The sequence below is a fragment of the Dendropsophus ebraccatus genome, chromosome 5 (genome assembly GCF_027789765.1).
Source record: "Dendropsophus ebraccatus isolate aDenEbr1 chromosome 5, aDenEbr1.pat, whole genome shotgun sequence".
In the NCBI taxonomy this organism is placed as follows: Eukaryota; Metazoa; Chordata; class Amphibia; order Anura; family Hylidae; genus Dendropsophus; species Dendropsophus ebraccatus.
In genome coordinates this window covers 18,312,437-18,338,672 of record NC_091458.1, presented here as the reverse complement: position 1 = coordinate 18,338,672, position 26,236 = coordinate 18,312,437, and the positions used below count along the sequence as shown (strand labels likewise).

The window sequence follows — 26,236 nt, the reverse complement described above, 5'->3', positions numbered from 1 at the left end:
ACTCCCATGAATGTTAAACTGAAGCTGTAGATGGACAGTGGGCTCAATTTAGCCCAATAGACTTTCTATTGTTCATCTTTAGCTAACCTTATTTATAGATGTAGACTACTGCTAAAGATAGCCCTATTGATGGACAGTGAACTGAAGAAAGCCTGATAGACTATCTATTGTTCATTGTCATAAACCTCACTCAAGAACTGAAGCTGAAGTTACAGTAGTTCAACTGACTGTCTATTGTTTATCTTTACTAAGCTCAGCCATGGATGTAGACTGGTGGGTAGTGTTGCGCGGACTTGCCGAACTGTTCGGGCTCTGCAATGTTCTCCAAACCGGAATGCTCTGCATTTGACTTCCGTTGGCTAGAGGAGTTAGAAGGCCCACTATGGAGTCCTGGACAACATGGATACAACTATAGGCTATGTTCACACAATGTGAACAACCGGCCGTTCCGTGACCCCTGCTGGGTCACGGAACGGCCGGTCTCTGCGTGGATCATCGCGGCCGGTACTTAAGTACCGGCCGGATGATCTGGCTGGCTGCAGAGCTGTGATGCGGGCGCATCAGTGCTCGCCCGCATCAGAGCTTCCCCCTGCACACTATGGAGCGAGCGGCCGGAGACGCTCGCTTCATAGTGTGAACTGACAGGGTTTCCTATGGCCGCGATTCATTGAATTGCGGCCACAGAAAACTGACATGTCAGTTATTTGCTGGGCCGCATGGGATCCCGGCCGGAGCGTGTATGATGTGCATACGCTCTGGCCGGGATCCTATTGAAACTAAGCCATTGTTCCACCCCGCAAAAACTACGGCCGTTGTTGCCATCGGCAACAACGGCTATAGTTTTACGTAGTGTGAACATAGCCATAGGCTGTATCCATGTTTTTCTGGCAGCCCTAGAGAGCCATCAAATTCTCCAGTCAGCGGGAGTCAAATGCCAATCATCCAGGTTTGGAGAACATTGCAGAACCCATAGGGGGAGATTTATCAAAGGGTGTAAAATTTAGACTGGTGCAAACTGCCCACAGCAACCAATCACAGCTCCTTTTTCCTTTCAGCACTACCTAAAGCTGAGCTGTGATTGGTTGTTGTGGGTAGTTTGCACCAGTCTAAATTTTACACCCTTTGATAAATCTCCCTCATAGAGTTTAGCAAGTCTGCTCAATACTACTGGTGGGGTATATGCTCAAGGTGCAGTGTTTCCACAGCACACCGAAAAAAAAGCTCTCTTTTGGACATGGACCTATGACTGTTCACTTTGCCTTAGAAACAACCCTAGCCATTTAACATTAGAGAACCTTGACGATGGCCTTGGCCTAAACTATAGACTGTTCTGACTGACCTGCTGCATATAACATTACTTAAATTTGTAAAATGTAAATGTATTTAATTTTCTGTCAAAATTTGTAAAAAAAATAAAAATAAAAAAAAGTATCTAACTATGAATCAAAATCCCATACTTTGTGTTAGTGAAATTCTCTATACCCAGAGCAGCCTTGTATTCCATGGACAGTCGCCCTCCCCTTCCCCCCTGCAGAACATCTTCATTATCATCTTCAATTGGAATTAAGCTTTCGGGTTATGATGCCATACGTTGGCAATTTGCTTTTCCATATAAAACTACATTATGGTTTAATACATCCCATAGTCTTGATGTCTAACATTTACAAGATGGAATATGGAGCCGTTAATTGAATTATCCCGAGGAAATTTACAAGGAGTAAAAAGATAAGAAACTAATGGCGAGCTCATATGGATGATTATGAGCAGTCGTAATGTTATAATTTAGATTATTACGTGGTGTAAACTATAGAAATGGAAGCTTTGTGCTATTATACGGCACCAAGATCAAATACAAGAGAAGGGGGGGGGGTCAACATGGAGGAAACAATTGGCTTCCCGATTCTGGTTTTGGGAGTTGTAGTCTTGTAGATGGAAATCATTATATCTAATCCATCACACATGATGCGAGCTATTTTTGGTAGAGTTTTTTCTTTTCCTTAGAGGAAGCTGTTTAATATCCCACATTTATAAACCTTCATCTGTGTCAACTACGTAAGCGCAAAACAAATCAGCCTTAAAAGACGCAATTATTTCACGAGAACATTTACTGATACGTCAAGTTACCTTTGCTGGAGATGGAGCGTGTGATCGGAATTTTCGCTTTCAGATCGGCGGTTATGACAAGTAGAGTTAGTAGCTTTTATCTCAATTGAGGGATAATTTTGTCAGGCCGGATCCATTTCTTCAAAGGATCATTCGGTAACAAGTCTGGATGTGATTGATCGCTGGCAAGGCATTTACGTCTCGCATGATTTGAATGAGGAAGTGATTGGTCGAATGCAGATTCAGGCTAGCTTCACATTAGTTAAAAACAACGGCGATGTTTCATAATAATGGCCGTTGTTTGGCAAAAAACGATCGCTATTTCATATATTTCATTGTTATGAAATACGGCTGTGGTTTTTACATAGTGTGAGCCTAGCCTCACAGTGTAATGTAATATAGCCAGGGTTTGAGGTCGGAAGTTTGGGACGGAGCATCCAACTTTCTATGGTTCTTTGGAATTGGATTTGGATCAACACTGAAGTGATCACAGAGCCCCTAGAGTAGCCATGGAAACCACAAGCCTCAGGCTTCCGGTTTCCTGGCTACGGAGGTCGGCGGGGGGAGGGAGGGAAGGCAGGGGGGCGCACCAGGCACTAATACATTATATAGTTTATTTTTTATTTTTATTTTTTTTAAGAAAATGTCCTGTTCTTTTCTTTGGACTGTGCCAACCAAGAGCTGCACTACCAGAAACAGCCACAATGGATAGAAATGGCACTGTTTAAAAAAAAAAAAAATTAATTTAATTTTTAATTTTTTTTTTTTTTTTTTTAATTTTCACACATTATACATACAAAAATCTACCGATAAGACTTTTCCATTACCTGAACCTAATAACCATTGTATTCTTAAAGAAAGTGAATCGCAATATTTTTTTTTCTTCACCTACAATATACTGTACATTGACAGTATCTTTCAAAAATCTTATATCCAAATAATTTAACTATAAGACTGATGGTTTTGCTAAGAGTAAGCAATGTATGACGAGAACACCTACACAACAGCAGCTGTTATTTCTATATACTGTTTATATGGATAGGTTTCACCAGCAATGATTTATGTCACAACTTTAATGTAAGGTAGGTATAAATTATACATGTTCCTGCCGGGCACAATTCTCTTAAATTTAGCCCTGTGAGATGAATATTTCATTAGTTCTCTATGTTGTAACAAGCATATGGGCCTTTTGGAGGTTTAGTGTTTATGGCAGCATTTGCCTTGAATGTATTTTTAGTATTTTAGTCATTGGATTGTTGTTAGATTGTATTTATAGATGTCTTATAATTTACAGCATTCTGCTCGGTGACCTGTCAGATTGTGACAATGTGTCATATAGATTGTCAGGCATTTGGTCCATATATTGCAAGGAATGGACAGAAATAGGAGACCTGATGTTATTACTGGCAATCTTAAATTGAATCTGTCAGCTGTGATTCACCCTGCAAACTGCTGACTGTAATAGCTGTTACATCAAGATGACACCTGGTACTTTTCATATATCCATCTGTGCTTCTATAATATATGGTATACATGTGGCCACTAGGTGTCTCCCTTCACTGCGCATGTGTACAGCTGCTGTGCATCCACATTTAGTAGAAAAGGATCCTGGACGTGCTTGCATTGTATGGTCAGCCCTCCCATCACACAGCACCAAAACCTCTGTAACCACACAGTAACATTATACTGAGTGAATTGTTCCATACCAAAGAGCATTGTCTCCTGGGAAGCTGCAGAGCTGATAATAGAATCGGTAAAGTTAATAATATAAGTAGCCTAAGTTAATTGCCCTCAGCTGATATACAACCTGCATGATGGACAGGTGTCTTTCCTTGTGTGAGCGCACAAAGGACGGGGACTTCCTGTGTGTGGTCTTTTTTTTTAACAGAGAAAAGACTAAATATCAGCAGGAAGGGAGCATGGAGAACAGTACGACAGGAAGGGAGACACCTAGTGGCCATATGTATAAAAAAAAACTTAAATAAGTTTGTACTCTCAAATAAAAAACAGCGCCTCCACCTCACCGTCGAATGCGTTTCGCCTATCTTTGTCAAGGAGTGGCAAATCCTTGTTTCGGTTGAAACACCCCATATAAGAGAAGGAACTCTAAAGTGCCTGCTCCTGTACACAGAGGAGCCTGGAGTTAAGCGGCAATACTGTGTACATCTCACCTTATTCTCACTGTATTCTCTACACCTGGCCCATTAAATGTGTAACTCTACTCAGTATACTGTATAGGAGCAGGAACACCTACCATTGACAGGTGTCCCTGCTCCTGTATATACTTTAGATGGGCAGGTCGGTCCCTTCTGAATCAGGATCCAAATCCAAAAAAGATTTGACAATTATATTTACCAAAAACAAACCTCAAGGGGTTCATCCATCTCTAAACACAATAAACACCTGAACATATGAGCAGGATAATAGGGACCTTGTTGGTCTGGCAATATCAGATATGGCCCATGAACAAGAGTGGTCCTGCATTTAGAATGGACCTTGCAGATTCTTCTTGGAATCTTATACATGCCCTTTAAATTGTTTAAGTCATGAATGATGAATCCTTAGTGTGGGGGGGTAATCTATAACTATGGTGATCAGGAGTGAAGCCATCAACATCTCACTTCAGCGCCTTCATTTAGGAGGAACGCTCCGAGAAGGATGTTAATACAATTAGAGATGATTAAGCTGAATCCCTTAGTAAACTGCATGTGCGGTAAAATGCTGCTCTCTAGGTCAAACTCTGTTTACAGTCGTTGCTTTTTAATCAATAAAGTAGCATCTTACGGCACGTGTAATTTTTCCTCTTTAACATTCATTTAACTCAGCAAAGTATTTCTCCCCTTTAATTAATGACGGCTAATTTTAGAAAATTAGACCCTAAATGATGCAGAAATTGCTCATATTTAACCCTTTTTTTCTATTTAATTAACTTGCAAATTAGACATTACAGGTGCAAATCTATTATCTCCTATCTATCTATCTATCTATCTATCTATCTATCTATCTATCTATCTATCTATCTCCTATCTATCTATCTATCTCCTATCTATCTATCTCCTATCTATCTATCTATCTATCTATCTATCTATCTATCTATCTATCTGTCTCCTATCTATCATCTATCTATCTCCTATCTATCATCTATCTATCTATCTATCTCCTATCTATCTATCTATCTATCTATCTATCTCCTATCTATCTATCTATCTATCTATCTATCTATCTATCTATCTATCTACCTCCTATCTATCATCTATCTATCTCCTATCTATCATCTATCTATCTATCTATCTATCTATCTATCTATCTATCTATCTATCTATCTGTCTCCTATCTATCATCTATCTATCTCCTATCTATCATCTATCTATCTATCTATCTATCTATCTAAACGGCAGAACGGAGTGCACTCTCAGGAATAAGTGCTCGGAGTGCCAGCAACGGAGACTGGATCCACGTCTCCTCTTCAAATAATCGTAAGAAATTGCAGCACTTCCAAAGTAGTGAAAACAACTGGTGGTTTATTTGGTGTAGCAAATAACAAAAATCAGCAACGTTTCTGTCTCATCACGAGACCTTTCTCAAGCATGCTTGAGAAAGGTCTCGTGATGAGACAGAAACGTTGCTGATTTTTGTTATTTGCTACACCAAATAAACCACCAGTTGTTTTCACTACTTTGGAAGTGCTGCAATTTCTTACGATTATCTATCTATCTATCTATCTATCTATCTATCTATCTATCTATCTCCTATCTATCTATCTATATATCCACTGGCGGAACTACCGCCGTAGCAGCCGTAGCGGCTGCTACGGGGCCCCGCCGCATCAGGGGCCCGTGACGCGGGCCCCTGAAGCTTACATATTCTGCAGCACCCGGCGGCTGAGCATGCCTCCCGGGTGCTGTAGCCGGGGGCCGGTCCCGTGCTCCTCCCGACCCGGAGACTCCTTTCCCCAACCATAGGGAAAAGGAGTCACTGGGACAGGAGGAGCATGGGACCGGTCCACAGCGCTCCTGTCACCCCCTGTCTGATGCGCGGCTGCCGTCTGATGCCGCGTCCTAGCCCCGGCAGCGCGCGTATCATAGAGTTCTGTGTGGCATCTATAAGGAAGGGGGGGAGAGAAGGGGGCATCTATAAGGAAGGGGGGGCAAGAGAAGGGGGCATCTATAAGGAAGGGGGGGAAGAGAAGGGGGCATCTATAAGGAAGTGGGGGAGAAGAGAAGGGGGCATCTATAAGGAATGGGGGGAGAAGAGAAGGGGGCATCTATAAGGAAGGGGGGAGGGGGACATCTATAAGGAAGGGGGGGAGAGGGGGGGGGGGCATCTATAAGGGAGGGGGGAGAGAGGGACCATCTATAAGGAAGGGGGGGAGGGGGAAATCTATAAGGGGGGGAGAGAGAGGGCCATCTATAAGGGGGGGACACCATAGGGGGAGAGCAGGCCATCTATAAGGGGAGAACATAGGGGGAGAGGGGGACAACATAGGGGGAGAGGGGGATATAAACGTACAACATTGGGGGAGAGGGGAACATCTATAAGGGGACAATAAAGGGGGCCATCTATAAGGGGACAATATAGGGGAAGAGGGGGCCATCTATAGGGGGGGCAACATAGGGGACAACATGGGGGGGCATCTATAAGGGGGACAGCGGGGGGGGCAACATAAGGAAGCTATCTATAAGGAGGGGCGACAGAGAGGAGGGCCATATACTAAAATGGGATCACATAGAGTCAGCCTACCCACTAAATGTGGGTGTAAAGGGGCCAATACAGATGTGCAGTTGTTAGAGATGAGGATGGTGAGGAGTGTGGAGCCTAATATGTCTGTCTGGCAGATTCTGTGGATTCGTGGCCCGGAGAAGTTCTCATAACGGCACAGGGCAGATGGAAAAGAAAATGAAAAGGGAAGAACTCCGATCAGAGAAGACGTCTCCTGTAAGTCACCTGATGTAACTGTACTGTAATTTATATGGTGTACAGGACCTGTGTAGAGCTGAGTGTGTTGATGGCATAGTGGTCGATCGAGAGGGGGTGGGGCGGGGGGGCCCCAATCAAAAGTTTGCTATGGGGCCCAGCCATTTCTAGTTACGCCCCTGTATATATCTCCTATCTATCTATCTATCTATCTATCTATCTCCTATCTATCTCCTATCTATCTATCTATCTATCTATCTATCTATCTCCTATCTATCTCCTATCTATCTATCTATCTATCTATCTCCTATCTATCTCCTATCTATCTCCTATCTATCTATCTATCTATCTATCTATCTATCTATCTATCTATCTCCTATCTATCTATCTATCTATCTATCTCCTATCTATCTCCTATCTATCTATCTATCTATCTATCTATCTATCTATCTATCTATCTATCTCCTATCTATCTATCTATCTATCTCCTATCTATCTCCTATCTATCTATCTATCTATCTATCTATCTCCTATCTATCTCCTATCTATCTCCTATCTATCATCTATCTATCTATCTATCTATCTATCTATCTCCTATCTATCTATCTATCTATCTATCTATCTATCTATCTGTCTATCTATCTATCTATCTATCTATCTATCTATCTCCTTTCTATCTATCTATCTCCTATCTATCTTTCTATCTATCTCCTATCTATCTATCTATCTATCTATCTCCTATCTATCTATCTATCTATCTATCTATCTATCTCCTATCTATCTATCTATCTATCTATCTATCTAAATATTATCTATTTATATATCTATCTATCGATCTGTAACATCCATGCCCAATCGTGCTTCAGTGCCATCCATACAGTAAAGGACGTGCTGTTAACCAGGATTTTGCACATGCACATTTATTTGCACTGGTCTGAACACTGATCTTATTCACCCTATACTGTGTTAATTGAATTCTACCACACCCGGCTGTTTTTCCTGCTGACCTTGTTCTGGGCTGCAGACAGTTAAGATAGTTGTCGTGATTGAAAGTCCTATCACCACTCATATCCCTTCCTCATAAGTCTGTATTGTCTGTATGCCAGAGGTGTGGTCCAATCACACCCTGGACCGAGGCTCCTATAAGAATATATCTGTCCCTCTGTTCAGTGCTTGTCTAATTTGGATTTGGCTGCCATTTACCTGGATTGCTATTTTTAATCTTTTGGCCTCTGGCTAGGGCACACTGTCTGCGTCCTTCCCCGCCCCCTCTCAGGCTATACCCTACCTATGGTCATGGCAAATAACAATCATAATATTAACAACAGTAATAATAATAATAATAATAATAATAATAATAATAATAATAATAATTTGAGTGTATATACAAGAGTTAATTCTATACAGTATTTTGTTTTCCACTTTTATTTATGACTTACATGTACATGATCTCTTTTAGTTTCATGCATACCATGTAAGGAAGATCTTTGTGAAATGTGTAGGGAGTGTACTGTATAAAAGGAAGAGACACCATCCATATTCTGTGGGCTCTGGAACCTTGTACTGATGCCTACTGTATATAGATCTCAAGCCTTCCAGTATTTATCAGCTGCCGTATGTCCTGCAGGAAGTGATGTATGCTCTCCAGTCTGACAAAGTGCTCTCTGCTGCCACCTCTGTCCATGTCAGGAACTGTGCAGAGCAGGAGCAACTCCCATAGAAAACCTCTATTAAAAAAAAAGAACTTATACATTGCAAAGTTGCATCAAATTAATGAAACTAAAATATAAATACTAAAAAAAAAACACACTTTAATTATTTCCTCTAAGTTTTTGGATTCGATGGGAACTTTTTGTACGGCACATCTGCTGGTGGCCAGCATTATATTGTGCTCCATCTGTACCAAATAATGTGGCCTGCAAACCAATCTGCTTGGAGGCCGTGTCCCTTCCCTCTCCAGATCTGAGATGTGGTACGCCATGGATGTGTATTAATGCGATTTCTTTGGCAGGAAATAATTAAATAGCACGTATATGGAATCTATCACAGCGGGAGCCTTCATTACCGGAGTAGGCAGCAGAAGTCCATTATACTGCAATTATTACAGTGATAATAGTTTGTGACTAAGCTGATTCAGTAATTAAACTTCACATATGAAGAACTGGAGATGGAGGAATGGAGAAAATCATTCTTTGATCTTCGGCGTTTTTTGAGGTTCTTAGGTTTATCCAACTAAATACCAGATCAATGTGAAAGCTGACCCTGACATTTCCAGGGATTCAGTCTGTTTGAGATGTCTGGAAGCTATGGAACATGCTTAACCCCGGCCGTCTCCTCTTGTTTCTCCATGCTAACCAAAGGATATGTACATTATTAAAGAACCAAGTGCCGGTTGGACTATAATACACTGGAGGATTGGAAATAGTTAAGGCCATGACACTGTTTCGGAGTAAAATGTCACAGTAAACAAATTAAAAGGTTGTAAAAAATTATATATATATATATATATATATATATATATATATATATATATATATATATATTTATTTTCTTTTTAATAAATAATAATAAATATATATATATATATATATATATATATATATATAATAAAAAAATTTGTACGACCTCTAACTCTTGAGAAGATTTTCCTGGGTTGTTATTATTATTAGTAATAACAACTATTTTTATTATTATTATTATTATTATTATTATTATTATTATTATTATTATTATTATTTTTATTATAATAATAGCATTATTTATATTATCATAATTCATTTTATTTTATTTATTTTGTTAGCTCAATTTTTTTTTTAAATAAAATTCCAGTCCGCATACTCCTTCCCTTCTGCCGTCACCATCTTTTTGATTGGATAGGCTGCAGACTTTTTTTTTTAGCCAACCCCCCCTAAGCATTTTTGCTTAGTAACCTAAATAACATGTGAAGACATTGTAAAGACATCAACTGATGCCAGAAAGTTATATAGATTTGTAAATTACTTCTATTTTAAAATCTCCAGCCTTCCAGTACTTATCAGCTGCTGTATGTAATGCAGGAAGTAGTGTTTTCTCTCTAGTCTGACATAATGCTCTTTGCTGCCACCTCTGTCAGGAACTGTCTAGAGCAGGAGAAGTTTTCTATGGGGTTTTGTTACTGTTGTGGACAGTTAAGAGAAGGAAGGGAGGAAGTAACTATGGGGGAGTTTATTAAACATGGAGTAAAGTGAAACTGGCTCAGTTGCCCCTAGCAACCAATCAGATTCCACCTTTTATTTTCCAAAGAGTCTGTGAGGAATGAAAGGTGGAATCTGATTGGTTGCTAGGGGCAACTGAGTCAGTTTCACTTTACACCATGGTTGATAAATCTCCCCCTATGTGTGTACTATGACAGGGACTCTCTGGGGCTCAATACATAGACCCTTATTTACGCATTATGACTGACAGTGCCCAAGTCCTTGACAAAGTCCTTCCAAGAGGAACAACAACTCAATAAGCATTGATGACATTACAATTTATGGAAAGTAGACGGCAGCAGATTCTATTCTCCTGGCTGACTCCATCATTGTTAGCGTTTCTTCTCGCACCTCACAGTATAAAGGAAAGTGCTGTCAAAGAAACAAGAAACCCTCAAAGCATTTCCGATGGTCAAGGTAGGTTCAGATTTCTCCATCAATTAAACTCAAATTCCCAACACACAAAGTTCAGCGGAAAAAAAATATAAAAAAAATAAATAAATAAAAATATCCAGTTCATGATAAAAGGTAATGTTATAAAGCGAAATGCTTTGCATGTCAGAAAGATTTGGCGGTCTGGGAAGAAAGGAGCTCGAACCTGACACATAGCCCATAAATTATATTTCCTTCTGATTATACATTGTTACCGTGATTTATGTTTTTTCTCCTCTTTTATGCTGTGTGTGCAGAGCGCGCCGATACGCTATGACTTATGGGATAATTTGGTGGAACATTTCAAGCGTCAGAAGTCGGTTGATTTCTTTTAAAAAATTATATTATTCCATCGGAAATGCTGAAGCTTTGCTTTTTTTTCCCCCCTTCTCATACACAGGGCCTCACAAAATGTTTTATGGAAGGTTGTGTAAAGGTTTGTCCACCTAGCTCCGTCCGCTAGCATCCAAATCCAAGGCAAATATACCAAGCTTACTTCTATTTAAAAAACTAAAATCTTCCAGTACTTATCAGCTGCTGTATACCCTGCAGGAAGTGGTGTATTCTCTCCAGTATGACACTTTGCTCTCTGCTGCAACCTCTGTCCATGTTAGTAACTGTCCAGAGCAGTAGCAAATCCTCATATAAAAAACTTCTTCTACACTGGACAGATCCTGATAAGGACAGCGGTGGCAGCAGAGAGTGCTGTGTCAGACTGGAAAGAATACACTACTTCCTGCAGGATATACAGCAGCTTGTAAGTACTGGAAGACTAGAGATTTTTAAATAGAAGTAATTTACAAATCTTTATAACTTTCTGGCATTAGTTAATCTCTTTTCAATGTCAATGTATTTTCTTTGGCTGGTCTCCCTGAGATCAGTGCCTTATTGGTCTACTAGACATTTCTCCCACCTAGCCAGAATCCTGCTCCACACTGATGAGGTACAACACCCCGAAACCCAACTTAAAGGGAATCTGTCAATAGGTTTATGTTACCTTAAATGAGGGCAGCATAAACTAGTGAAAGAAATGCTCAATAGATCGGTGTATTACTTAATATGATACTGTTCAGCCGTTCTCCTAATATGCAGGAGAATAGGATCCTTGCCACACCCCTTCCCCAGCCCTCCAGCTGCTGATTGACAGGTGACTGCCTATACACAGCAAGGATTGATAACTGCCAATCAGCAGCTGGTGGGCAGAGTTTTCTGCTTCTCATGAATATCTAGGACTACTGAGCGCATGCACATAATGGAGAGGACTATTTATTGTCCATGTTATTCAGTAGGATATCTCTGGATCAGCTGCACAGAACAATGTAAGTGATCCATCATTCTGTTCAGCTTCTCTGCCACTAGTTTATACTACCCTGAGATAGGACAGCAGAAACTACTGAGAGTCTCTTCAAGGCTATATTCACACACTGCCTTTTTTGGGTGAAATAACATCTGTTTTTTTTGTTTGTTTTTTTAAATTAATGACTGCCTTTAATAATGATCAAGATCATAGACATTGCGGGAACATAGCCTTATGGTGTACCCATCATCAATCACTGACTATTTTGGGGACCACAATCGAACTAGAAAATACAATACTTCCTATCAAGGATAAGTATAAAAATATTGGGGGAGATTTATCAAACATGGTGTAAAGTGAAACTGGCCCAGTTGCCCCTAGCAACCAATCAGATTCCACCTTTCATTCCTCACAGACTCTTTGGAAAATGAAAGGTGGAATCTGATTGGTTGCTAGGGGCAACTGAGCCAGTCTCACTTTACACCATGTTTGATAAATCTCCCCCCATTGAGATTACATGGACTCCGCACCCCAGTCTTGCCTGTGCAAAACCAATTCCGGCTTAGCGGATCCACTTCCCTATTGGGAAACGTAAGAAGGCTTCCTTGTCTCTCGGGTTTGGTTACATCCTCTTATCCACCTTCATTAGTCAGACTTCCAATGTTAGCAAATGGTATTTTGTTAGACAAAACCGCAGGGACGGTTTAATGAATCTTTTTTTTCATGATAAGTCAAACTGCATAAAGTTTTGATATGTAGAAGTGAAGAGAGTAAGATAATGAGTGTCCTGGCAGCGGATGGACAGTGCGCGCGGCAGCGGCGGCATCACGGCTATCAAGCTGGGCTGTTTTAATGAGAAGGAATACAGGAGGAGACAGGCGATCACTCGCTCACCATCTCACTTCATGGCTTATTTTATCATAGAACTTAGTATAATCAAAGATGACATAGATCTACATATCTATCCTCTGCTGAAAGTCACACAGCAAAATAATGTGTAAAATACGACTTATTCTCCTACCGCTGAACTGCAAAAACCAATGTGGTGGACAGAGACAGCTATGGGATATTAAAGGGGTAGACCAGATTTAGACACACGTGTGTTTTCTTCCAAAAACAGAGCCACCCCCAACCACAGGTTGTGTGTGTTATGGCATAAAGCAAACCTTCCAAGACTTGTTGCTTTAAATTGGACTTTTAAATTAGTGCCACCTATTTGGTATTGACCTTAAACTACTGGGGAAAGAGCAGCAATCTGGCCCATGGAGTTTAAAGCGACTCTGTACCCACAATCTGCAACCCCTCACCCCCCCCAAAAAAAAACGCTTGTACCTTCAGATAGCTGCTTTTAATCCAAGATCTGTCCTGGGGTCCGTTCAGCAGATGATGCAGTAATTGTCCTAAAAAAACAACTTTTAAACTTGCAGCCCTGAGTCAAATTGGCGTGGCTTATGCTGCGTTTACACGGAATTATTATCGTGCGAATTCGCACAATAACCATCGAATTTGAACGATAATCGTATGTGTAAACGCTGCGAACTATCAAACGACGAATGAGAAATCGTTCATTTTGATCTTACAACATGTTCTAAAATCGTAGTTCGCAAAAAATTCGCAGATCGTTCCGTGTAAACAGTCGTTCGCCGATTTAACCAATGTGTGAGATAGGCTTAAGTGATCGCAAAAAGAATTTCCGTGCGATATATCGTACCGTTCTAAACGCTGATTGTTATGAAAAAAAAATTGTTACTCCGACATCGTTAATCGTACGATCGGGCGAATTATCGTTCCGTGTAAACGCAGCATTAGAGTGTCTATGCCCTAGGATCTCCATCCCTCCTATCCGCCCTCTTCCCCATTAGGAATGCCACTGGCAGGATTTCTCCTAATCATCACCTGTCTGAACACTGCACAGGTGCCTTAATGATCCAACACATGTGCAGTGTTCAGGCAGGTGATGAATAGGAGAAATTGTTCTAGGGGCATTCCTAATGATGAGGAGGGCGAGGGGGTGGGATGAAGAGGTGTCGCAGTCCTAGGACATGGGTACTCTAGGCCACACCAATTTGACACAGGGCTGCAAGTTTAAAAGTTGTTTTTTTAGGACAATAACTGCATCACCTGCCGAACAGACCCCAGGACAGATATTGGATTGAAAGCAGCTATCCGAAGATACAAGCGGTTTGGAGGGGCAGATTGTGGGTACAGAGTTACTTTAAAAATCTTAAGTCTTCCAGTACTTATCAGCTGCTAAATGTCCAGCAGGAAGTGGTGTTATCTTTCCAGTCTGACACAGTACTCTCTGCTGCCACCTCTGTTCATGTCAGGAACTGTCCAGAGCAGTAGCAAATCCCCATAGAAAACTTCTCCTGCTCTGGACAGTTCCTGAGATGGACAGAGGTGGCAGCAGAAAGCACTGTGTCACACTGGAAAGAATACACCACATGCAGGAAATACAAATCTATATAATTACTGAAACCAGTTGATGTGAAAGACCCATCACTGCTGCTTACTATACAAGAACAGGGTACGGTCTGTGAGAATAGGAGCCTTAGGTAGCAGTCTATGAGGAAGGGGAAGTATTCTATGAGAGAGGTGTACAAGACATGGGGAGAAGCCTATGTGCTTTAACCCCTTAGTGACCGCCGATACGGCTTTTTACGATGGTCACTAAGGGTCCTTATTCTGCTGCCATCAGCTTTTTATGGCGATGGCAGAGAATAAGGCTGTGGGGCCGGGACGGCCCCCACCCCATCCCCCCAGCTACCGTCCCGCCCCCCCCCCCCCCCCTTACCGACGATCGCCGCTATTAACGTTATAGCAGCGGCCGTCGTAAAGGGGATTACCGGCGCGGGGAGATGAAATAAGTGTCCCCTCAGACCCCAGATCAGCCCCCCCTAGTAGGGAATCACTAATTCCCCTCCACAACCAGCCAACTCGGGAAAATTTTAAGTGACAGAGACCAATTTGGTCTCTGTCACTGAACTATGATTACTGTGGTAGAAAATATCACAGTAATCATAGTAATACAGTGAAAATGAATGTGTAAAGTACAAAAAGTGACAAACATACAAAAAAATAAAACACACACTTTTTATTATAGTAATAATTGCAGTTTACTCCCAAATTACCCCTAACCCTACCCCAGATTACCCGTAACCACCGCACGTTGCCCATAACCACCGCACGTTGTCCGTAACCACCGCACGTTGCCCGTAACCACCGCACGTTGCCCGTAACCACCGCACGTTGCCCGTAACCACCGCACGTTGCCCGTAACCACTGCACATTGCCCGTAACCACTCCAAATTGCCAGTGACCCCCTCCAGATTGCCCGTAACCACCCCAAATTAAATTTACCAACCCCAGATTACCTATAGGCACTTCAGTTTAGCAGTAACAATCCCAGATTGTCTGTAACCCTTCCAGGTTGCACATAACCACCCCAGGTTTCCCGTAATCACGCCAGATTACATGTAACCCCCCAGATTGCACGTAACCACTGCGCGTTGCCTCTGACCACCGCACGTTGCCTCTGACCACCGCACGTTGCCTCTGACCACCGCACGTTGCCACTGACCACCCCAAATTGCCAATGACCCCCTCCAGATTGCGGTGCCCATACCAGATTACAGGTATCCACCCCAGATTGCCTATAAGAACTTCAGTTTATCCGTAACCACCCCACGTTGCCCGTATCCACCCCAGATTGTCTGTAAACACTGCAGGTTGCCCGTAACCACCCCACGTTGCCCGTAACCACCCCAGATTGTCTGTGAGCACAGCAGGTTGCCCGTAACCAGCCCACGTTGCCTGTAACCACCCCATGTTGCCTCTGACCACCTCACGTCGCCTCTGACCATGCCACGTCGCCTCTGACCACCGCAAGTTGCCTCTGACCACCGCAGGTTTCCTCCGACCACCGCAGGTTGCCTCTGACCACTGCATGTTGCCTCTGACCACCCCAAATTGCCAATGACCCTCTCCAGATTGCGGTAACCATGCCAGATTACAGGTACCCACCCGAGATTACCTATGGGCACTTCAGTTTATCCGTAACCACCCCACATTTCCCGTAACCACCCCACGTTGCCCGTAACCACCCCAGATTGTCTGTAAGCACTGCAGGTTGCCCGTAACCACCCCAGGTTGGAAGAATTCGAGCAATGTGTAAAAGGAAGCAATGAGATACATGGGGAGCAGTCTGTGACAGAGGGGGCCATGAGGGAGCACTTAACCAGTGTTTGTTAGTAATAGTTTGCCAAAGCAGTATCATACAGATGTCCCCTCTCTTATATATTTATTAATTTATATATTTATTTATTTATTGTCATCCCTGACTATACTTGATGATGTCTGCAATGAGATTACCTGATTTTCACAGCAAGTTGAGGTGGTGACCATCCCTGGCTAGGTGTAAGCGCTCTGTAAATATATGACAGAAGATACAGAACTTGTTATATAAATGAGGCCTTCTGAGCACTGTGATAACATGTAAGCATAGGGTGGTGAAAGAGCCTGTCAGGAATAATGCTTTTCCTTAACATATCTTAGGGAAATGTAAGAATTGGCACATATGTCTATCTATCAATCTATCTATCTATCTATCTATCTATCTATCTATCTATGCAAAGAAGGGGTCGATGGAGCCTTAGTTGCGAGTCTCAAAACTCGGGAATAGCCAGATATCCCTCTTTCCAGAGATGGAAACCTGTTGCCAAGGGGTGCCTCCTAGTGGGGAGAACACCAAACCACCCTGATACGTAGTCCCTCAGGTCTTCACTCTGTTGCGAGCATTTGGACCTAAATAGGGAAAGTCTTACTCTGTTGTGAGTGTAACAACATAAGACAAGGGTAACCAAGGCAGGCATCCATCTACAGACAGCTGTTTCGGGGTATTTGCCCTTCGTCAGTGTGGAGCAGGATTCTGGCTATTGGGGCAATGACAATAATCACTGAGCTCAGGGATGTGGATGGATGCCTAGCCACAGAGTTAGACTTTGACTTTTAGGGCCACCCTGTTGTTTTCCTATTTAGGTCCCAATGCACGCAAAAGAGCGAGGACCTGAGGGACTACGTATCAGGGTGGTTTGGTGCTCTCCCCACTAGAAGGCACCCCTTGGCAATGGGCTTCCTTCTCTGGAGAGAGGGATATCTGGCTATTCCCATGTTCTGAGACTCGCAACTGAGACTCCACGCACCTCTTCTTTGCATTTTCAAATTGGGCACTTATCACGGTGGTCCGGAGTGGAGTTGTGACCCACCCGGACTATTCATACCACCACCAGCAGAAAGGGGAGATGACCCAAGGAAGATGCAATTACTGTGTCAGTGTTATTGTAATAATCACTGAGTGCTGTTACCATAAATAAACTCTTCTTTACTTCAGGAATACTTACTACAGTACTAGACAATAGAATTGTGACTTGACAATAGACTTCTGACTTAACTAACAGGATCTGTGCTGAGAGCTTAAAGGTAGTATTGCCGTGCTTGCTTGGTTGCGTGCTAAGAAATAGAGTGAGTACCGAGAAGCGGAGAGGAGTAGGTCATGAGAATCCCAACCCAAGTAGTACTGTGCTCTGCCGGAACTTTAGTAGTAGAATAAGTAGAATACTTGAGAGTAGAGAGAATACTTGTGCCTGTGTTTTGACTTCTGCCTTAATACCACCTATTGCCCTACAGTGTCAGGTTACCCGTCCTCCTAGGGTGACACAAGCCCCAGACTTTGTTACCTGGGTTAAGCAGAGTGGTCAGGTTACACCCACGCTGCAAGATAGAGTATGTAGGCTTCTAGCAACTTTGCTTCATCCGGATCAGTTCCTCTTGTTTTCAGGATATCGTCCTGCACCTTTAGATACATTGACGGCGTAGGCTGGCATGATCTCTGACTTGTCTCCTCTGTGAGTATTTAGCACTGCATAGTGAGTAGAAGTGCTGCGTTCAAGGAACTAGTGTCTGTGCTTCCCATGTGTGTCCATCCACTACCTCATTCCAGACTAGACTACACTGCACTTGTCCAGGCTGTGCAGCTCACTAAATATATTAAAAAGTTTGACTTTCCATTTATGTAGAGTAATTAAGCATTATAAAACCATAATATACAGTAGGCTTCCCCTACTGACCAGAGCCCATACATAATGTAGGCGCCGCCTACTGGCCATAGCCCAGACATAACATAGGCGCGCTTTACTAGCCAGAGCCCATACATAATGTAATAGCCCCCTACTAGCTAGAACCCATACATAACATAGGCGCCCCCTACTGGCCAGAGCCCAAACATAACATAGGCACCCCCTGTAAGCCAGAGCCCATACCCCTATTGACCAGACCTCATTAATAATGTAGGCCCCTCTATACTGGCTAGAGACCATAAATAATGTAGACGCCCCCTACTGACCAGAGCCCATACATAATGTAGGCGCCCCCTAGTGACCAGAGGCCATATATAATGTAAGTGCTGCCTACTGGCTGGAGCCCATACATAATGTAGGCGCCCCCTACTGGCTAGAGCCCATACATAATGTAGGTGCCCCCTGCTGGCCAGAGACAATACATTTAGACCACTTGACCCTTTTGGCCATGGAAATGTGAATTATTTTCCTCCTATTAGAACAGCGGAGTCCTTTGTTTCAATTCATTACTTGCAGAATAAAATGCTTTCTTGATACCAAACAATGGATGCGAAGCTTCTTATTACATCTAATCGTTTCTGTCATCATACGTGGGAGTGCGATATCGTAGCATTTCATACTCTATACGAGTCGGCGTCTCATAGTATTGCAAATTCCCTGACAAGCGGTATATATTCTGACAAGAGCCGAGAGAATAAGTGCTCTTTGCGCCCTGTCTGGGAACTTAGCATGTTTTCTATCTTGTAAAATCTCATTTTTGCTGTGACTATTGAACTGTATCAAACAACTTCTTAATATAATGGCAATTTCCAGCAACCTGCAATATGAAGGCAATCACACTCTTCCTAATGTAGACGTGTCCACTGATAAATCATTTCATCGTTGTTGGTTTTTTTTTCCTGAAGAAACGATTTAATAAAAGCGATGAATATTACAATAGCCGGGCTAAGGATTATTACAGATGTCTAGTGGCACATATTAATATTTACTTCATGCTCGACATAGCATGCAAAGAGAACATTCACATCTCAATGGGCCGAGATATAGTATAGGGCTGGCTTCTACCCATTACTGGCGCTAGGATATTACGGCCTCCATTGGATGTTGGTTGTTTAAAAGGAAACTTCAAGACCTTCAGATTATACTTAGAAGCAGCTATAAAAAAAAACCATTACAACCCATTGCTCTCATTTAGAATTAGAAGAAGGTGCAATATTGGAGCTGAAACGCGTTACCAGAATGTAATACCCCCAGTCAGCACCCAGCATGGTCCTGCCCGCTCTTCTGCTTAAGCTCAACGCTTGTGGACCAGTCCTACCTGATCTTCCACCACACTCCCTGCTCGGTCAATGGCGGCATATGCTCGCTAGGGTCCTGTCTCCTTGGCTTGAACTCCAGGCTTTTGACACCGCTGGCTGGTGACACTGGCTGGATCTGGCTTAAATAAGAGAGTGATATAGGAGAAGGTTTGGTAGGTAAGGATAGTGACATAGGAGAAGGATTGGTAGGTAAGTATTGCCTTGTGTGCAACAAGGTTGATATTCCTGTCTGTAATATGGAAAATGATTTAGCTATACTAGATTAGTGGTCCAAACAATGGAAACTGCAGTTCAGTGTTTCCAAATGTAAAACAATGCACTTGGGGAGGAAGAATCCTTTATCCGAGTAGCATATCGGCAGTTCTGTGTTAGTAAAGACTTTAGAAGAGAAGGAGTTAGGGGCAGTGTTTTTTTATAATGAGTCACCAGTGCAGCCAAGTGGTAGGAAAGACATATGGAATGCTAACGTACCAGGCACAGCTTATACATCTAATAAAACACTAGGCATATTTCTCTTCTTCCCTAACCCCACACAATCTCTTGAAATCTTGTACGTCTACCATTTGACATGCTTTGACTATAACTTCGGAACATGTGACACTACATTCTTTTTTCCTTTGCCAGGTTGGCTTTCTTTCCCTCCATTACTCTGTTAGAATTTCTTTCAGTATCTTTAGTGATCATTATTTTCATAAAGTTCTCATCAAATACGGGGTAAAAAAAAAAAAAAAAAACTAGCATATGGCTCACGCTGGCAAATTACCACATAATATAATCGGTGTCCAAATTAGCCAATTAGATGGAAAGAAACATTGCTCCTGGCAAGGTTGTGAGAGGAGGAGGTAATAATGGCAGCAAAAGTATATTTAAAGACTATTAGAGAGTGACAGCTGTCACAATGATGATTGTTCAGCAGAACGCCGCCGCAGCGGTCAGGGCGGGGAGCGTACTTTTATTATTGATTGGTTTAGCCTACTACAATACTGACACTCTGGGAAATCATCAGATTTCTAGGCTGAAAATTCCTCGAAGAATGGCAATGACTGGCTCAGTTTGACAACCTGTAATAAAAGCTGACATCATAAGGTCATGTGAAAAATAAGGAAACCTGGAGTAAGGCGTCTTTATTCTGCTTGCATTGCTTTAAAAGTCACAAACCTTATAAACTCTGCATAAATTAATGGTACAAGTGAAGGTAGTGATATAGCTTCTCAACATGGGTGGCTCGCTTCCCGCTTCCTTCCTAAAATCATCAAGTCAGTTACTTAAAGGGGGTACTGAGGAGAAAAAAATTGTTTTCAAATTCAAAATTTCCAGTCTTCCAATACTTATTAGCTGCTGTATGTTCTGCAGGAAGAGGTGGTGTATTCTTCCCAGTCTGACACAGTGCTTTCTGCTGCCACCTCTGTCCATGTCAGGAACTGTCCAGAGCAGTAGAAAATCCCCATAGAAAACCTCTCCTGCTCTGGACAGTTCCTGACATGGACAGAGGTGGCAGCAGAGAGCACTGTGTCAGACTGGAAAGAATATAACAAAGTAATTACAGCCTGCACAATGATTCTAACACTTGTTCACACTATGCAGTTTGCACACAGCCATGGCTAGCAGTAAATCAAAAACAGAAAGTTGCTGCAGCAAAGCGCGAGTGCCATATAACATTTTAGTTTAAGGAAATTTTTTTAAACATTTTTTTTTAAACATTTTTTGAAAATCTTTTTTAGAAAAAGTTTTTTGAAAAAAAAAAAAAAAAGGAGGTTCTTAGCAAACGGTTTGATCAAACTGAATGTACCAACTCACCACGTTAAGGTGCCCTCAGAGAGTTGGACCTACACTAACAATGGCCTCTCTTGGACTATAAGTCTCCATATCTGGGCATGTAAGAGCAACTGAACTCTGTGTAACACACCTACAGGAGCTAGGGGAAGTGCTCAGCTATAAAGGAGGGAGCCACACCCCCCACATGGGAAACATAACAAAGTAATTACAGCCTGCACAAACAGCCTGCACAAACTTTTTAAAAAAACTTTTTCTACAAAAGATTTTCAAAGAATGTTTCAAAAAAATGTTTCAAAAATGTCCTTTCTGTTTTTTATTTACCGCTAGCCATGGCTGTGTGCAAACTGCATAGTGTGAACAAGTGTTAGAATAAATGTGCAGGCTGTAATTACTTTGTTATGTTTCCCATGTGGGGTGTGTGGCTCCCTCCTTTATAGCCGTACACTTGACCCAGCTCCTGTAGGTGTGTTACACAGAGTTCAGTTGCTCTAAGGCTGGGTTCACACTGCATTTTTGCATTTGTGTGCATCCGTTTTGATCCGTTTTTCCATTGACTTCCATTGTAAAAACAAACGGATCAAAACGGACGTAGCTGACGGACGTAGCTGACACTACTTTTGTGTCCGTTAAAAAAACGGATTTGTTTTGATCCCCTTTTTTTCAATAGAAATCAATGGAAAAACGGATCAAAACGAATGCCCACATATGCATCCGTTTTTTTCATCCATTTTCATCTGTTTTTTAATAATAACCCCCGCCCGGAGTACCCCTTTAGGCTATGTTCACACTACGTAACAGACCGGCCGTTCCGTGACCCGGCCGGGTCACGGAACGGCCAGTCTCTGGCCGGATCATCTCAGCCGGTACTTAAGTTACGCCCAGATGATCTTTCTGGCCGCAGAGCTCGGATGCGGGCGCATGAGCGCGTGCCCGCATCAGAGCTTCCCATAGCACACAGTGAAGCAAGCATGTCAGTTATTTGCGGCCCCGTATGGGATCCCCGCCGGAGCGTGTACAATGTGAATACGCTCCGGCCGGGATCCCATTGAAAGTAGGGCATTGTTCCACCGCGCCAAAAGTACGGCCGTTGTTGCCATTGGCAACAACGGCCGTACTTTTACGTAGTGTGAACATAGCCTTAAATAGGGATGGGTAGTTTGTTGCCCCTGAAATTTGACGCTTTAAAATATCCCGGGAGTCCAAATATAGATGAGTGTAGATATAGTCAAGTATATCGGAGAATGGAAAGACATCACAATGGACTCATACTTCCAGACTTAGTCATTGCTCCCGAGTGGGTTTTTATTTATATTTTCTTCCATCATCTATGATGTACTTGACATTATGTACAATGCATATTTGGATTTCAATAAAGTTTCAAGATTTTCAATAAAGAAGAGGATTGCTGGATCCCAATGTTTTCTCTCCATTTATCTCAGAGGCTGGAATCTCCATGCACCTGTGCTGGGGGATGACTCACTTTCTATCGATCAATTTATCTTACCACCCAGCCTGGATCCAGTTGGGCCAAGGCCATGTTGTGACTATTTCCTCTATACCCCTACAGGTAGAAGATAGACACGAAGTTGATATCTGGGGGTTCAACATTACACGTACATGGCATAAACTAGAAAGAGCAAGAGGTCAAGAGGTAACAAAGGTCACATGAATATACTGTACATTGAGATAAGAGTAGGCAACTTTAAGTTCAGATGAGATTAGCAAGAGATGAAGGATAAATATCTGAATCTGAGATGGTGGTAAACACAAGCAGGGAAGACCACCACTCTGAGAAGACCACCGCTCTGAGAAGACCACTGCTCTTAGAAGACCACTGCTCTGAGAAGACCACCACTCTGAAAAGACCACTGCTGTGAGAAGACCACCACTATGAGAAGACCACTGCTCTGAGAAGACCACCACTCTGAGAAGACCACTGCTCTTAGAAGACCACTGCTCTGTGAAGACCACCACTATGAGAAGACCACTGCTTTGAGAAGACCACTGCTCTGAGAAGACCACCACTCTGAGAAGACCACTGCTCTTAGAAGACCACTGCTCTGTGAAGACCACCACTCTGAGAAGACCACTGCTCTTAGAAGACCACTGCTCTTAGAAGACCACTGCTCTGAGAAGACCACCGCTCTGAGAAGACCACTGTTCTGAGAAGACCATCGTTTTAAGAACATCACTGCTCTGAGAAGACATCTTCTTTGATTAGACTAGGTTTCGTGTGATGGGTTTCCAGTCCACTCAACATTATAGAAGACCATTTATTAATATTAGGGGGTGGGTTCTATTCAGATCATTGACATAGTAAGCATGAAGGAGGGTCCATCCTGACTCCCCCCCCCCCCATCCCTTGCACATAAGTTGCATCTGCTCACATTACAGAACCCCAGAACTTTGCAGGCCATGCTACAGGCCACATTCCCTACTGAGGTGAGGTTACACCTCTGTACGTCAGCCATGGTATATTAGGTAATCCACTACTACATTTTCTCAGGCACCTCCTCAGTCTTCTTCTGACTTCTGTCCCACCAACTCTCTCATGATGGACACATGTCTCTAAAGTCCAACCCACCAGCATTGTCACATTAGAGAGGATGCTACGGACACCTGCCCACTAACCCTGTGACAATGGAAAAGCCCATGCCTAACGGTCCTATAGGCCAACTTTAGATTCTCCAGCCACTTTAAATGGACCTTACACATTCGCCCCTTATAGGTGCCAAATCTTTACCTTATCTCTGGGTTTCTCTAGTATCACCATGTGAACACCTCTGTCAACGCCAGGCTGGTGCTGGTATCTCCTTCCATTAGGTGGCAGCTAGGGAACATGCCCATGTTTGCATACCAGTGCATACCGTCACCCACCAGTCCTTGGATGATCACTCGCTACATCCCCAATTACAATATAACATATATATGCGTATATACTAGGTAATCCCAAACAACACAATAGTCTTGTAAAACACACAGATAATGTAATGTAATGTTCGTCCTCCTTAGAGTGACGCAGTTACCATGGCAACCGGACGCGGCTCAGCATGGAGATAAACAGGTTGCTATGAGGGCGAGATGATATTGTTTATTGGATACCTGATATGTCCATAAGGGAAGATATAAATAATGACTATGCCTTCCACATATCTATCTATCCATCCATCTCCTATCTATTATCTATTATCTATTTATTATAGTGCTTGAAAATCCCTATATTGTAATCCGTATTCTTCTTCTTCTTCTTCCGTTTCTTCTTCTTCATCCAGCCATTTTTCTGCGCGTAATACAGCCCGAAATGCTTTGCGTACAGACTCCGTTCAAACTGCGTTTCGAAGCCCTCGGCGGTGTGTGGTGTGCTATCTATTTTTCGTTTTGATCGGATTTTTGGTTTTTAAGAAATTTATGTTTAAAGACCCCAAATTTCCCATAGAAAATAATGGCCCATTGGAAATAATGGCCACACTCTAGCCGCTAACAGCCAATCACAGCACATATGCAAATAGCTGAAATACAGCAGCCAATAGGAACTCTAAGGTCTTGTCAGGCAATGTATCACACCATCCACAGTCACATGTCCACTATTGGCCAATAGAAGATGTAATATATGGAAGGTCCTTAACGATTTTATCTCACTGACATGAGTAAGATTGTCATGGTAACCGAACAATAAACTTTACCATTATAAGTAGCAGAGTTCAGTCAGTAAAATAGCAGAGCTGAGGCAGCCATGTAGCAGGGACGGTACCCAAGCCTCTCTTAAAGGGATGGTACCCAAGTCGCTCTTAAAGGGACTGTACCTAAGCCGCTGTGTAAGAGGAATTACATAAGTTGCTCTTAAAGGGACAGTAACCAAGTCGCTCTTACAGGGACGGTACCCAAGCCGCTCTTTAAGGAACGGTAACCAAGTCCCTTTTAAAGGTACCCAGGTCGCTCTCAAAGGGACGGTATCCAAGTCGCTTTTAAAATGACCCAAGTAGCTCTAAATGGGTCCCTTTAAGAGCGACCCGGGTCCCTTTAAGAGCGACCTGGGTCCCTTTAAGAGCGACCTGGGTCCCTCTAAGAGCGACCTGGGTCCCTTAAAGAGTGAAATATGTCCCTTTAAGAGCAAAATGGGTCCCTTTAAAAGCGACCTGGGTCCATTTAAGAGCAACCTGGGTCCCTTTAAGAGTGAAATAAGTCCCTTTAAGAGCAAAATCGGTCCCTTTAAGAGCAAATTGGGTCCCTTTAAGAGCGAAATATGTCCCTTTAAGAGCAACCTGGGTCCCTTTAAGAGCGATCTGTGTCCCTTTAAGAGCAATCTGGGTCCCTTAAAGAGTGAAATGGGTCCCTTTAAAAGCGATCTGGGTCCCTTTAAGCGTGAAATTGGTCCCTTTAGGAGTGAAATTGGTCGATTTAAGAGCGACCTGGGTCCCTTTAAGAGCGATCTGGGTCTCTTTAAGAGTGAATTGGATCCGTTTAAGAGCAACCTGGGTCCCTTTAAGAGCGACCTGGGTCCGTTTAAGAGCGATCTGTGTCCCTTTAATAGCGACCTGGGTCCCTTTAAGAGCGATCTGGGTCCCTTTAAGAGTGAAATGGGTCCCTTTAAGAGCGACCTGGGTATCTTTAAGCGTGAAATTGGTCTCTTTAGGAGTGAAATTGGTCGATTTAAGAGCGACCTGGGTCCCTTTAAGAGCGATCTGGGTCCCTTTAAGAGTGAATTGGATCCGTTTAAGAGCAACCTGGGTCCCTTTAAGATCGACCTGGGTCCGTTTAAGAGCGATCTGTGTCCCTTTAATAGCGACCTGGGTCCCTTTAAGAGCGATCTGGGTCCCTTTAATAGCGACCTGGGTCCCTTTAAGAGCGATCAGGGTCCCTTTAAGAGCGAAATATGTCCCTTTAAGAGCGATCTGGGTCCCTTTAAGAGCGAACTGGGTCACTTTAAGAGCAAAATTGTTCCTTTTAAGTGCGACCTGGGTCCCTTTAGGAGCTAAATGGGTCCCTTTAGGGGGGAAATGGGTCTTTTTAAGAGCAACCTGGGTCCCT

At 42.7% G+C, this 26,236-nt stretch overlaps 1 protein-coding gene across 5 annotated transcripts in view; it reads left to right on the top strand.

Moving 5' to 3' along the window:
* The window catches only part of CNTN5 (contactin 5), a 948,473-nt gene that overhangs the window by 425,543 nt on the left and 496,694 nt on the right, over positions 1-26,236 (top strand). The window contains exon 1 of one of the 5 annotated variants that reach the window (XM_069969615.1): positions 10,387-10,667. The exons of the other annotated variants lie outside the window; for them this stretch is intronic. The gene's annotated coding sequence lies outside the window, so the exon portion shown is untranslated. Of the gene's footprint in view, positions 1-10,386; positions 10,668-26,236 lie in introns of those variants that run through there. 5 annotated transcript variants of the gene reach the window in all.